The following is a 15,716-nucleotide window of genomic DNA, read 5'->3' as shown; positions in this document are numbered from 1 at the left end:
TGTTCATAGAAGTGAAGATGTGTCTGGCTCTTGCTAAGTGATGTGTTCTCGGGGGAAAGGGTGGGGTTTCACATGGAAGCTGTTCGTCTGAGCTGTCTTATCGTGGGTGACGTATTCCTGATACAGCACGTCCTACTAGATATGCGGAGAGTGGTAATTTGACCCATGGTTTAGACGGTGAGGATTTTGTTCCAAAATAGAAGAGATATCAGTGCAGGTTCCCATATTGATCGTGGACAGGTCATAGCTCACACTGAAAGGGATGGCTACGTAAACCCATACACTCAATGTGGGATCAGGTGGAGTATAGTAAGGGTTGGCGTTTTGGACTGTGTTCCCGAGCAGAGGAAGTATTGTATAAAGGTGCGAATTAACATTAAGGCGGTCAATACTCAGGACCTCGGGTTATGGTATGTGGGCTTCGACCAGTTTTCAACTGATACTATGGTACCGTTCCAGGTGGCAGAAGTTAGAGTCGATAAGGAGAATATGATTGGCGAAGTTCAACCAATCCCTCTAAAACAACGGCTATTCCTAGTGTAATCATCCAGGGTAAAGGATCAGTACGAATAGTTCAGACCAAAGACCTCAAAGAAGTTATAGAGGTGGAGACTGGGTTTGGGGAGTCCAACTTATGGTTGGAGTGGATTCAATATACGGCCAGATCAGTGGCTAAAGAAGAATGTTATGCCTGTGCGAACGCTAAACCCCAGTTAACAACTATCCTTTTCCACTGAACGGAATTAATTCCCCTAAGGGAATGGCATGTATGGTAAAGCTGTTCATGAAAGCAGGAATGCCAAATAATGACAGTTGTATTGATTTGCACTACTTATATCCCCAGGAACCAAGTTGGTACAGAGAATATGACCACTGACGAGACCATGTCTGAATTGACAGGCTGGTTGAACTCTGGGGATTTCAATAAAATAAAATGGGCCAGTGTCGACATCTGGTGGTTGTGCGGGGGAATGAGTTTGTGCAGTATTGCCGACTGATTGGACTGGTTAGGAATGCCTTTTACACTCATACAACACCAAGACATGAAGTTAGCCAAAACGAGAGAGAAGAGATGCTCCATCTAGGTCTTTTGGCGAAAGAGTATATATTGATAACATTGGGGTTCCACGAGGTGTGCCGGATGAGTTCAAGGCAAGAAATCAGATACTAGCAGGATTAGAGTGGTCTACTCTCAATAAGAATGTAGACTGGATTAATTATAGTTACCAGAAGGGTTATTAAAGGGTTTGTAGAACAGACTAAAGCAACCAGCTGGAAGACCTGACAGAAAATAATTGCATTAGATAAAAGGAGGAAGTGGGCATGGTAATCAGGACCATGTCTTACGTCCCAGGTAGCACAGCTCCGGACGAATCAGTGCCCGAAGCCTCAGCTGTTTTGACCACCCTGGCTCACGGGTTGGCAGAAACTCTGGGGTGGATACTTCTCTGAACTAAATTGGGTTGACAGTATTTATGGAAAAATGTGGTGTTATGGGCCACCTTAACCGGTGTGACTGTGTTAGTCTTGTACGTACGTGGTTGATTGCGTGTATGTATGAAAGTTATTGTTTCCAGGACTCTGGAGAGATCAATGACACTACAGATGGTGCGTTATGGGCCGTTTCCAGGTTCTGACCCATGGAGGACTGAAGGCATGTCTACAGAGGAAGTGGACGAATCTGGATCTGTCAATTGTGGGGAATTTATGTTTGATGAGAATAGCGTTGAGATGAAGGGGAATTAGATTGTAATTTGTTTCAATGATTAAACTGTTTTTTAATAAATATTGTAAAAAGAAAAAAAAGAAAAAATCCTGAAAGAGGAGTTATGATTCTGATGTAGGTTTAAAAACAGTTGGAGTTAAGGTTAGATTTGATTAATGATGGGTGAAGAGTCGGGTAAACATTTATAATAATATTTTTATTTTGTAGATTTGAATGTATAATATTTGATCAAAGGGAGGATTGATAGAGGAAAATATGGTTGAAATGACTAATTATGTATACATTCCAATCAGAAACTGACTAGTCCAAATGCTATAATGTACTGTACATGTGAGTTTTCCCTCTTGCTCCCTTTCCCAATTGTATATAATGTAGTCAGGAGTTAGTAACAATGTAGGTCTGTTCCTTAGTTCATTCAGTTGTACAAATCTCCAGGTGGTGGGAACGGGCCATCTCCAAATGGTCGGGAATGTTGATTTATGCTGACTGGCCTTGACTTCGTGCTGATAACGCGAAGGCTTGAGAGCTAGAGGGGCCCTCTGTTTGTGAAACGGAACGTTTGGAAAACGCTGACGTCATTTTCAGTTTATAACCTGTGGAAATGTGTGTATGCATTCAGTACTCTCTGGAATTAAACACTCTTACCTGGCTTTTGAGACTGGTCTCGATCTACTTCATGCATAATTAATGAACTTACACATCATTAATGAATTAGAAACGAGTGCGAAATTGGTTTTGGCAATTAAAGCATAAAGGAATTTAGAATTCCTCTATCAATAATCCAAGGTAAAACAAACAAAAATGTAGATCGTTTTCTGTCATTTCAGCTGCTTGATGTGATTGTGTGATAGATTTAGTTGGCTGGCTAGCAAAGGAAAAGAAGCTAGCCTGCATAGGTACAGGATTTGCAATAATCTGTATTATTTTCTAGTGGGTGAGTGCAGAGGGTATGAATGGGGGGGTGTTCATCGACACAACAAAGGCCTTAAAAATGTCCAGTCTTCTCGGCCACATGTCATTAGTACACCTCACCTCAATACAGTTCACATAACAATACACAACTTGCAAGCAACCTCCCTTTTAACTAAAATGTCCATCAAAATACTTCTGGCAGGGCAATAATAGTCCAGCTCTAATGAACTTCAAGGGGAAGTGCATTTGAAAAATAGAGAGTCTGTTGCAGGGTAAAGCACTGGAACGAGAGGGAAGAGAAATCTTAGCTGTGGTCTTCAGGCCTGCCGTGTACCGTCTGACTGTCCGATGGTTTGTTGGTTTGTATGTTAAAGCTTCGCAACAATGTTGCTACGAATCCATGCGATCCATAACGGGCGCGGTCCCAAACAAAAACAACCACGATCTAAAGCGATCACACCGATGATTGAGTTAACTACATTATAAACTACAAACGCTGAAAACAAAACACCTCTGCAGCACAGCACACACAATCAAACTGTCGCGCCACCCAATAGCTCCTCCCCAAAGAGCTGAACGAACTCTCTTTATCGCCTCCTTCCTTACTGCTCATGCGCTCTTAAAGTGGCAGTGCACGGTGAAGGCTCCGAGCAGATTTCGCCACACTCCTCCCCCCATGAAAAAACAATGCCTGTAGAAACAGAGAGGATGCAGGCTTTGACAGGTTCATGTTCCTGCTACACAAAACCAGGGAAATCCTCCTCATCAGAGTCCTCCACGAAGAGGTCCTGCAGGTGTTGCTTTTGCCTGCGATCCAGCTCTTCTGCCGTAGGGTAGCAGGGCTTTAGGTCAACAACATGCACTGTCCTGACATCTTCCCCAGTGTCCTCCAAACAGACCAAGTAGTTCACTGGTCCCAACTGCTGCACTACACGGTATGGACCTTTCCATCTCGAAGCTAGCTTGGCAGTGAACTTCTTAGATGCCTTTGACAGATGATGGGAACGTATCCAGACACGAGACTGGGGTGGAAAACACACGTCTCGTCTATGTTTGTCATAGTTTCTCAGCTGTCGTTGTTTGGCTTTGGTTTTGCTGGCCTCCACTCTGGCTAGCAAGGTGTGGTGGTGTTGTACGGCATCAAACGCTGGGCAGTCAGGTGAAACATTTGAACTTTGCAAGACCCTGTCCATCGGACCTTTTAGTGGTCTTCCCAGGTGGAGTTCGGCGGGAGTGACCCCAGAAGTCTCCTGCACGGCAGAGTTCAGTGCAAAGCGAAATTCAGGGAGATGCTGATCCCACCTTGTGTGCTGATCCCCCACGAATGAAGCAATCATCCCCTTCAGGGTTCGGTTTACCCTCTCGGTCAGGTTGGTCTGAGGATGATAGGCTGTGGTCAACTTGGCAATTACACCCCAGTAGGTACAGAGCTCTTTGTAGATTCCTGATATGAACTGTGGACCTCGGTCAGAGAGGATTTGGTCTGGAATTCCAAATCTGGTAAAAACCTCCCTTCGCAGAATTAGAGCAATGGCTGATGCAGTAGCTTTGCGGAGGGGAAACAACTCCACCCAGTGTGTGTAGTAGTCCACTACCACCAATAAAAATTCATTCCGTGTCCCCCGGCTGGGAGGAAAAGGTCCCATGGTCCCAACATTTCATTTGGATGGTTCACCACGGTCTGCTGCATTTTCCCGGCAGGTCGGCCAATGTCTGGTTTGTATTTCTGGCAGACTTCACACTGCCGTACAAACTTCCGGGTATCAACCCACATGCCGGGCCAGTAAACCACCTCTTGTAGTCTTCGATAAGTTTTAAAAACGCCAAGATGGCCACTCATGGGATTGGCATGATAAGCTTGGATTATCTGGTCACACAATGTAGAGGGAATGAAGACGCGATAATGGGTGCTGTGTATTCCATCTCCTCTTGGAGTTTTTCGATACACTTTATCCTGAATTATGCTATACTTATCATTGAAGCGACTCTTGGAGTCTTCTTCAGACAGACTCTTGTGGATCGCCATGATGGCAGCATCCTTCTGCTGTGCTCTCCATACACTCTCATCATCCAGAGGAAAGGAATCATCCAGACATTTAGCGGTAGTATAAGTACTGCACAAGGGAGGACAAACATTGGCAGTCTCTGTAATCCGAGAAAGGGCATCTGGTACAACGTTCAGTTTTCCTTTGCGATACTCAATGATGAAGTCAAACTTCTGCAGTCTGATAGACCAGCGAATAAGACGGCTGTTGGTCTTGCCTGATGCCAGAACCCACTGCAGAGCAGCATGGTCTGTGACAACGGTGAAGATCTTTGCCTCCAAGTAGTAGCTCCATTTCTCCAAAGCCCACACCACAGCGAGGCACTCCCTTTCAGTCGTTGAATAATTCCTCTCGGCTGAATTAAGGGTGCGACTTGCATAGGCAAGAACTTCTTCTGTTCCAAGTCCTGTTTGTTGAGCCAAGACTGCTCCAAGTCCTGTTTGACTTGCATCCGTGTACACAATGAAATGAGCATTCAGGTTAGGATGTCCAAGCACTGGAGGAGTAATTAGACTGTTTTTGAGTGCTTCAAATGCACTTTGGCATGCAGGGGTCCATTGGAATTTCACACCTTTCTTCTTAAGGTGGTTGAGGGGTTCAGCTACCTTTGAAAAATCAGGCACAAACCTGTGGTACCATCCAGCCATACCCAGAAACCGCTGAACAGCCTTGAGGGATGTGGGAATTGGGAATTCCTGCACAGCTGCAACTTTGGCTGGATCTGCATGGATACCTTCAGCATTAACCACATGACCAAGGAACTTGAGTTCTGGCAGACAGAAACGACACTTCTTCAAGTTCAAGGTCAAACCTGCAGCCTTTAGTCTGTCGAAGACGGACTGAATGTCTTGCAGATGATCCGCAACAGAGGAGGAGTAGATTATGATGTCATCCAGATACACGAGACAATTTCTACCCCTCAGTTCTCCCAGGACAGTCTCCATCAACCGTTGGAAGGTTGCTGGAGCATTCTTCAAACCAAAAGGCATGACTTTGAAGGAGTACAAACCAGCAGGGGTGACAAAGGCAGTCTTGTCCTGACTAGCGGGATCCATTGACACCTGCCAATAGCCACTGTTCAGATCCAGATTACTAAAGATGGATGCTCCTGCCAGAGATTCCAGTATGTCATTTATGTTTGGTAGAGGGTAGGCATCACTTTCTGTTATGGCATTCGGCTTCCTGTAGTCCACACAGAATCGATATCCACCATCTTTCTTAGGAATCAGGACAACCGGAGAAGCCCATCCGGAAAAAGAAGGTTCCACAATTCCATTCTCCAACATGCTTTTGAGCTGTTCATTGAGAATTTCCAGTTTGGCGGGGGACAGCCTGTAGGGACGCTGCTTAATGGGGACCTCATGCCGGGTATAGATTTTGTGTTTGAAGACGGTTGTACGGCCGAGTGTAAGAGTACAGACCTCACTGTTCACGTCCAACATCTGGGAGAGCTGCCACCTTTCATCATCCGATAGACATGCCTGTTCCACCGCTTGCTTGATGTAGAAATCAGCATCCGGTTTGCTTTTGCTCTCGGATAGAAGGGGGTACGGCGGTAATCAGGGTGATAGTTGGGTTCTCAGACTTCACTAGTGGAACATGTTTTTGTCTTTGTCTCTTTATATTTTCTCTGTCTCTGACTTGACTTTGTCCGGACCTTGCATAATGTAGCAGGCTCCAACCTGAAATCAGTGCATTACCAGGTTGAAATGGATGAGGCTGGGAATAGTCAGAGTGTAGCCGATAGGAGGGTTCGGACATAGAGATGGTCAGTCCACTGAAGAACAGGAAGTCTAGGCCAAGGACTACAGCAAATGCAAGGCTTGAATCTGCAAGTATTGCCACAGGAAGGTTAATAGTCTCACCATGCAGTTTTATTATTATACTAATCCAGCCCAAGGGGTGGTAGGTTCTCCATTGGCCAAGTACAATGGTCCCTCCTCCCATGTTCGTAGCTCCTCATGAGGTAATGCCATGTTCTGCCACAGGGCCTCTTGCATCAGGGTGTAAGATGCCCCTGTGTCGATTATGGCCTTCCCTCTCCAGTTCCTAACAGTCAGAGGAACCAATAGTTGTTGCGGAATAGGAATAAGACCGCTAGCTGTGCTGTCTAAATGCTTCATGGTGGGCATTAAGGCTGACCCAATTGTATGCAAGCCACCACGCCTGTGTAGACTTTCAGTCTTCGGTCCTTTCTGACCTTTTCCCGAATCCTGATGCTGGACATAGAGTGGGCAAGAATCTGGAGGATGTTGGACTTTACACCTCCAACACATAACTGGACTTTTGTCCTGGATCTTGGGTACAAATATCTGAGACTGTTTAGCCCCAGGAGAGTTATGGGTATACTGGGATGAGGAACGGTGTTTTTAGTTTGGAGGTGGTGCTTCCAGTCCTTCTCAAACTGAGTCCCAAGACGCACCAGATCATCCACATTTTGCACACGTTCTCGAAGTTGACTAGCAAGGCGGGGAACCATGTTCTTAAGAAGGAGTTTGACCATCTCCTGCTCAGTAATATCAGCCTTCCATCTCCTACATAGAACTCGATAGGAGAAGGCAAAGTCCCGTATTGGCTCTGCTTCCCCCTGGACTCTGTTACGAACACGTTCCGCCAGTTCATCCCCATAGTCCTCTGAGAGGAAGGCTAAGAGGAATATTTTTGAAACTCCTCCCAGGTTGACACATGTTCACGGGCTATCTCCCACCAGTCTCTTGCTGTACCATGGAGAACACTGCGGAGGGTGGCAAGAACCTCCAAGTCAGTAAGGGGCCGGATAGAAAGAAAATCATTACACTTAGATAAGAAAAACAGTGGATCAACATCATCTTCTGGGCTGCCAAAAGTGGGGAAAAGTAGTTTGATAGGGAGGGAGCGCTCTAGAGGAGGCATGACAGTGGCAGAGGGAGTTCTGTTGTTTAACAGTATCTTCAGAGGGTTTTTTGTAGTACTACCTGTTCCTATTCCCTTACTGGCCAAGCCAGTGGCAGAGGTAAAACCTGAGGGAGGTGCAGAAGATTTGTCCAGAAGGGAAAAGCACTGCATTTCTCTTCAAGTCCCTGTGAAGGGCGCCAATTCTGTAGCGTTATTTATTAGAGAGGGGTTCAATCAAAAAGATTTTGTTCGGGCGCCAGGCAGGTATTAACCATGCCGAAAGGAAAAGAGTAGAATAGAGAGTACCACTACCAGACCCCACACATCAGCAGAAGAGACTGCCTAGAGTGTAGCCTGTTTACCAGATAGCCAGTGGAGAGAAAAAGAATACACACCATATAAAACCCACATCACAGCACAGGGTAACCCAAACACGAATACCTCATACAATAATACTAATACTAATAATGGCAGAGCAATTCAACAGCAACTTCATACAAGAACGAACCCAGTCATCAACATAGGATTTGCAATAATCTGTATTATTTTCTCAGTGGGTGAGTGCAGAGGGTATGAATGGGGGGGGGTGTTCATCGACACAACAAAGGCCTTAAAAATGTCCAGTCTTCTCGGCCACATGTCATTAGTACACCTCACCTCAATACAGTTCACATAACAATACACAACTTGCAAGCAACCTCCTTTTAACTAAAATGTCCATCAAAATACTTCTGGCAGGGCAATAATAGTCCAGCTCTAATGAACTTCAAGGGGAAGTGCATTTGAAAAATGAGAGAGTCTGTTGCAGGGTAAAGCACTGGAACGAGAGGGAAGAGAAATAGAGAGAAAAAGAGAAATCTTAGCTGTGGTCTTCAGGCCTGCCGTGTCCCGTCTGACTGTCCGATGGTTTGTTGGTTTGTATGTTAAAGCTTTGCAACAATGTTGCTACGAATCCATGCGATCCATAACGGGCGCGGTCCCAAACAAAAACAACCACGATCTAAAGCGATCACACCGATGATTGAGTTAACTACATTATAAACTACAAACGCTGAAAACAAAACACCTCTGCAGCACAGCACACACAATCAAAGTGTCAGAGCCAACCCAATATCTCCTCCCCAAAGAGCTGAACAGAACTCTCTTTATCGCCTCCTTCCTTACTGCTCATGCGCTCTTAAAGTGGCAGTGCACGGTGAAGGCTCCGAGCAGATTTCGCCACACAGTGCATTCGGAAAGTTTTCAGACCCCTTTACTTTTTCCAAATTTTGTTACATTACAGACTTATACTAAAATAACGAAATAAAATAAAATCTATCAACACAATACCCCATAATGACAAATGATAACATATAGTTTTTATTAATAAAACAAATATTTTAAAAATACCTCATAATTCCCAGCTTCTCAAGCCTTATTGCTTAATTAATGGACTAAGTCATTTCTGATTTTCAATAGGTTCTGAGAGCGATAAATGCCCCACCCAGCCAAAGTCAGCCACACCCTTAGTATTCCACTCATCAGGTTTCCGTAGTTAGTGGTTATCATGTTTGCCTAACACGCGAAATGTCCCGGTTCGAGACGGGCGGAAACACAATTGAACAAATTGGACAGTAAGCCTATTCACTTAGGGCTCGGTCCCAATTTGAATTCATGCTTTTCCTTCACACTTCTCAGTATTTGGTATTCAGACTTACCTTTTTTTGTCAAACGCACTCTGCATGTGTGGCTAGCTTGGGCGCTCTGAATATATTCCTGCTACGTGTGGTCTGAGGTCCATAATGATTCAAATAGTTTACCACTCCAGGGTAAGCCGAAAGAAACACAGCCCTTATTTTAAGTGTTTTTAAAATCCCCTGTGGGAACATGAAGGGTGGAAAAATGATTGATACCATTTTCCTGTTTGACCGCTAGTTTTTAATGGGTATTATGGCTCTTTCTGTGGTACTCACTTTGGGATATTATGTAGGTAAACTTGTGGTTATTTTAAAAGGTCCTAATCCAGGCACTTGTCATCTCCCGTCTGGATTACTGCAACTCCGCTGTTGGCTGGGCTCCCTGCCTGTGCCATTAAACCCCTACAACTCATCCAGAAGCCGCAGCCCGTCTGGTGTTCAACCTTCCCAAGTTCTCTCACGTCAGGCTCCTCCGCTCTCTCCACTGGCTTCCAGTTGAAGCTCGCATCCGCTACAAGACCATGGTGCTTGCCTACGGAGCTGTGAGGGGAACGGCACCTCAGTAACTCCAGGCTCTGATCAGGCCCTACACCCAAACAAGGGCACTGCGTTCATCCACCTCTGGCCTGCTCGCCTCCCTACACACTGATTTGGAAGTCCAGTTCCCGCTCAGCCCAGTCAAAACTGTTCTGCTGCTCTGGCCCCCAATGGTGGAACAAACTCCCTCACGTGTGGCCAGGACAGCGGAGTCAATCACCACCTTACGGAGACACCTGAAACCCCACCTCTTTAAGGAATACCTAGGATAGGATAAAGTAATCCTTCTCACCCCCCTTAAAAGACTTAGATGCACTATTGTAAAGTGGCTGTTCCACTGGATGTCATAAGGTGAAAACACCAATTTGTAAGTCGCTCTGGATAAGAGCGTCTGCTAAATGACTTAAATGTAATGTAATGTAATGTAATGAATATTTTCCACAACTTCCTGTTTTTGTATTGTAGTTTCAGTAGTGTAGTGGTTATCACGTTCGCCTCACACGCGAAAGGTCATATTCAATATTTCCCAATGCCCAGAGGCTAGCATTTGGTTTGAAACAGTTGTGGTTTATCTAAACCTTGCTGTCTACCTCTCCGACCTGTGGATCAATGTTGCCGTTTTTTTGGGGACCTCCACCGTGCGATCTGTATGAATGTGAACAGACTGACAGCTTCTCTGAGCCAGGCAAATGCATTTATCAGGGTCATTGTAATGGATATATCCAAAGAAATGGCAATATAATCCAAGGTAAAACAAACAAAAATGTAGATCGTTTTCTGTCATTTCAGCTGCTTGATGTGATTGTGTGATAGATTTAGTTGGCTGGCTAGCAAAGGAAAAGAAGCTAGCCTGCATAGGTACAGTGCATTCGGAAAGTTTTCAGGCCCCTTACTTTTTTCCACATTTTGTTACGTTACAGACTTATACTAAAATGGATGAAATAAAATAAAATCTATCTACACACAATACCCCATAATGACAAAGCGATAACATATAGTTTTTATTAATAAAACAAATATTTTAAAAATACCTCATAATTCCCGGCTTCTCAAGCCTTATTGCTTAATTAATGGACTAAGTAATTTCTGATTTTCAATAGGTTCGGAGATTGAGAAATGCCCCACCCAGCCAAAGTCAGCCACACCCTTAGTATTCCACTCATCAGGTTTCTGTAGTGTAGTGGTTATCACGTTTGCCTCACACGCGAAAGGTCCCCGGTTTACCTGTATGGTTAGTGAGAAAGTCCATATTGCAAATGTACGGTCCCTTACTAGCGTCGAAATCGTTTGTAAAATTCGGACCATAATGATTCGGCAGGGCCGGACCTCCAGGGTAAGTCATCAAATAAACTTTGTCGGACATTCGTTTTTTCCCCGTTTGACAAAAATAAGAAGATTTAGGTCATTTTCCTGCTGTCCCAGAAATTCCCACAAGAGGGCATAAGCAATCATATTGGTATTGGACAAAACATCACGATTTGGGGCCTTATCTCGAAAACTGAAAATATTTGGTTATTCGGTGAGCGTAGGGCGGCATAATGGGCAGTTGGCACCGAACAAGATGGCGTCTAGGCCTCAACGGTTTTGAGTTATGGCCATTCATCTGGGATTAAAGGTCCAAAATGAAAATAGAAATTATTTTCCACTTCACGTCAAAGTCAAGGCTCCTCCGGTGTCAATAAAGAAAGAACCAGCCATTTATCTATGGTCATTAAAGAGAAATGGTACAGGGACACCTCAGGTGATGTTCTCGGATAGGTGTTTTTTTTTTTCAAACGGTTACAGATCCAGTTGCAGGGTGTTCTTACGAATCTTTTTAAAGTGTGCTGCGGAGCCCAGTCGAGATTTCTGTGATTTTCTATGATTTTCTGATATAACACACACTCACTAAACCCTCCGTAAATAACTCAGTTCTTAACGTAAAGACTTCAAACTCAGGATTCTGTAAAGGCATACCCAAATCATGATATGAGTTTATTTATAGCTTCCTGTGCCAACCGGAAGTGCCTTAAATGGTGTCACAGTGGCAGTTTCAAGGGTTAAAAAGGTCAGATCTTTTCAAAACTTCATATGTGTGATTAGGCAACCCCATAAACTGTAAGTCAGTCATTTCTCCCAACAGATGTCAAAGAAAAAGCTCTCTCTCACACACACACACAGAAACACACACACAGCAAGGATGGAGTGACAAATTGCAGTGCTTAAAAACACACAATGCCTAAAAAGTGGGTTTGGTGTTTGGTATCAGTTTGGTGTCAGAATGACATCTAATTGACTGATGGACACTGACTTGCTAGTTGACTTTTGTACATTAGCAATATGTTTAAACGGAGAGGGACCATCACCAAAATGGCATTCTGAAATCAACACAAAAAATGGCATCACCATAGTCTCCAGACTGTGCCGAGTTCAACGAGACGCCCTGCTTGACCGTAGCTTGCTCTGAGTGCAGTGACCTTGAAAAAAGCAGAACCAAAATGAAGCCTGGCCCTCAATGTCATTTGCTTTTGGGTGACAGTGAGAGAACCGTTAGGGTGAGAAGCACAATTCGACCTCAGGTACGTTCCTAAGGTCCTCCCGATCCGTGCAAGCCTAACCTTGACCGTGTAGCATTAACCCTTAATAGTTAAAAAGAAGATGTTTACTTCAAAGAGTTTGCATTGACTTCTCTCCCCATAGGAATACATTGCCTGCACCTCTAAATTCAACCTGAAGCCTATGTGGGTTATGAATGCCTTATGAACCTGTCTTCTATGACAGTCCATCAGACCACTATGAGGTCTACCTGTGCCAATTCTAAGCTTCCTGGAGCAACCGGAAGTGGTTGAAATCACCTTATCAGTGTTGATCCATACCCTGCCTGCAGTTTGATAGACATAGTGCATTCAACCCTGTGTAAATCAGTCAATTCTTAATGTAAGGACTTAAAACTCAGGATTCTGTAAAAGCATACCCCAGTGAGGATAGGTGTTGACTTATAGCTTCCTGTGCCAACCGGAAGTGCAATAATTGGTGTCATTGGGCTGTTTCGAGGGGTTAAAAAAGTCAGATCTTTCCAAAACTTCATATATGTGATTAGGCAACCCCCATGAACTGTAAATCAGTCATTTTTCCCATAAAATTTCAAAGGAAAACTAAATCACACACACACACAGCTTGGAAGGAGGGACCCATTGGGGTGCGTAGAGACATACACTGCCTGCATTAGTTAACCTTGTTGGAACTTTTAAAGGTCGGACCTAGAGTTGAAACTTTAGAATCCTTTTTCTAGACCTCAGGTCGATAGTGCGTGGTGAGGTACGTAGCTCTAGACGGTTCTCGGACCGAGAAACAGAAATGGTACATTTGCAATGACTTCAATTCATTTTGACCATTACGAAAATGGCGACATTTAGAAATGTCTCAGAGACACAAGACTAGGTGCATTGCGACCGTCTCGGCCCATTTAGACAGACCCCAACGTTTCCGTCCGATAGCTCATTCAAGGACCCCGTAGCAAGTCATAGAACATTTTTGATTTTCAGCACCAATTAGGGTTTTGCTCGGACACCAAATGACCGATCGAGTTTATTTAAACTTGGGATTCGGGGTCGCCTCAGCTAGGCCTACACGTAACATAAGAAATGGACCCGCAGCTAGAACGTAACTATGTGTTTTATGTTTTTTATGGTTTGAACCAAGGCGTTGTGAATTTTGGGCCAGCTCTGAAGTATGTGATAGTTGGCTACTAAACGAGTTGGAAAAAGTGGGTTTAGTGTCAGTTTGTATCAGTTTGGTGTCAGAATGATATCTAATTGACTGATGGACGATGACTTGCTGGTGAGTCTTGTCCATTTGCAATATGTTTAAACAGTGAGGTACCATCACCAAAAGTGACATTCTGAAATCAACCCTAACGAGCCATTGAGATGAACCAGAATCACTGCCCAGCGATCCCGAGTTCATCAGGCCAGTCAATTTCACATTCCTGCAGGATTTTTATAGCATGACAAATCCGTGATGGCATCCCTCAGGCCCATTGAAACATATTGCATTGAAAAATGCAAGTGCACTTGCAATATGATTGTATAGTGAAAAAACATCACCAAATGGACATGATGAAATCAACACAACGAGTGATGGAAAGGTACAACTATCACTGCTCGGCCATCCTGTGTTCATCAGGCCAGTCAATTTTGCATTTCTGCAGGATTTTTGAGCATGTCAAATTTCTTATGGCATTTGGCCCCCAAAAAAGTGACTTTTGACTTTGACTTTTGACTTCCTATGAAATCATATTGTAAATGGACAAATCATATTCCTTATGCACAAGTAAAAAAAAAAAAAATGATAATACAATATAACTAAAGTATGTTGAAACAGTTCTTACACGTGTAATTGACAAAAAAAATCGAAAGAATTTTGAAAAACGGTCCAGAAAGCACTTTTTTAAGGGGTGATAAGTTTTTGACAAAAAAATCATTTTTTCAAAATGTTGCTTTTGGACGTTGACTTGGGTTACATATCCAATATGAAAAACCACGGTGGAGCGGATTCGCCACCTGTTGAATTTTTAAAGTGTTACAACTGGCAATAGCCATATGGCATTTGCAATATGCTTTGCATGAATCAACGCCGAATTGGGTGGTATTGGACAATGTGTATATGGTTTGTCCGATGCCAATGACTTCCCATTCATTTTTGTCCAATACAGGGGGGTCTTCCCTTACATAATATAATAGAGACAGTAGATCTAGCTGGTCTGTCATAATATAATAGAGATAGTAGATCTAGCTGGTCTGTCATATTATAATAGAGACAGTAGATCTAGCTGGTCTGTCATATTATAATAGAGACAGTAGATCTAGCTGGTCTGTCATATTATAATAGAGACAGTAGATCTAGCTGGTCTGTCATAATAGAATAGAGACAGTAGATCTAGCTGGTCTGTCATATTATAATAGAGACAGTAGATCTAGCTGGTCTGTCATAATAGAATAGAGACAGTAGATCTAGCTGGTCTGTCACAATATAATAGAGACAGTAGATCTAGCTGGTCTGTCATAATATAATAGAGACAGTAGATCTAGCTGGTCTGTCATAATATAATAGAGACAGTAGATCTAGCTGGTCTGTCATAGTACAATAGAGACAGTAGATCTAGCTGGTCTGTCATAATATAACAGAGACAAAGAGACAGTAGATCTAGCTGGTCTGTCATAATATAATAGAGACAGTAGATCTACCTGGTCTGTCATTATATAATAGAGACAGTAGATCTAGCTGGTCTGTCATAATATAATAACGACAGTAGATCTACCTGGTCTGTCATAATATAAAAGAGACAGTAGATCTAGCTGGTCTGTCATATTATAATGGAGACAGTAGATCTAGCTGGTCTGTCATAATATAATAGAGACAGTATATCTAACTGGTCTGTCATAATATAATTGAGACAGTAGATCTACCTGGTCTGCCAAAATATAATAGAGACAGTAGATCTAGCTGGTCTGTCATAATATAATAGAGACAGTATATCTACCTGGTCTGTCATAATTCAATAGAGACAGTAGATCTAGCTGGTATGTCATAATATAATAGAGACAGTAGATCTAGCTGGTCTGTCATAATATAATAGAGACATAGAGACAGTAGATTTAGCTGGTCTGTCATAATATAATAGAGACAGTAGATCTAGCTGGTCTGTCATAATATAATAGAGACAGTAGATCTAGCTGGTCTGTCATAATATAATAGACACAGTAGATCTAGCTGGTCTGTCATAATATAATAGAGACAGTAGATCTAGCTGGTCTGTCATAATATAATAGAGACAGTAGATCTAGCTGGTCTGTCATAATATAATAGAGACAGTAGATCTAGCTGGTCTGTCATAATATAATAGAGACAGTAGATCTAGCTGGTCTGTCATAATATAATAGAGACAGTAGATCTAGCTGGTCTGTC

This window comes from Oncorhynchus nerka, unplaced genomic scaffold (genome assembly GCF_034236695.1).
Source record: "Oncorhynchus nerka isolate Pitt River unplaced genomic scaffold, Oner_Uvic_2.0 unplaced_scaffold_1108, whole genome shotgun sequence".
Lineage (NCBI taxonomy): Eukaryota > Metazoa > Chordata > Actinopteri > Salmoniformes > Salmonidae > Oncorhynchus > Oncorhynchus nerka.
Note: the sequence above shows the minus strand (reverse complement) of the source record.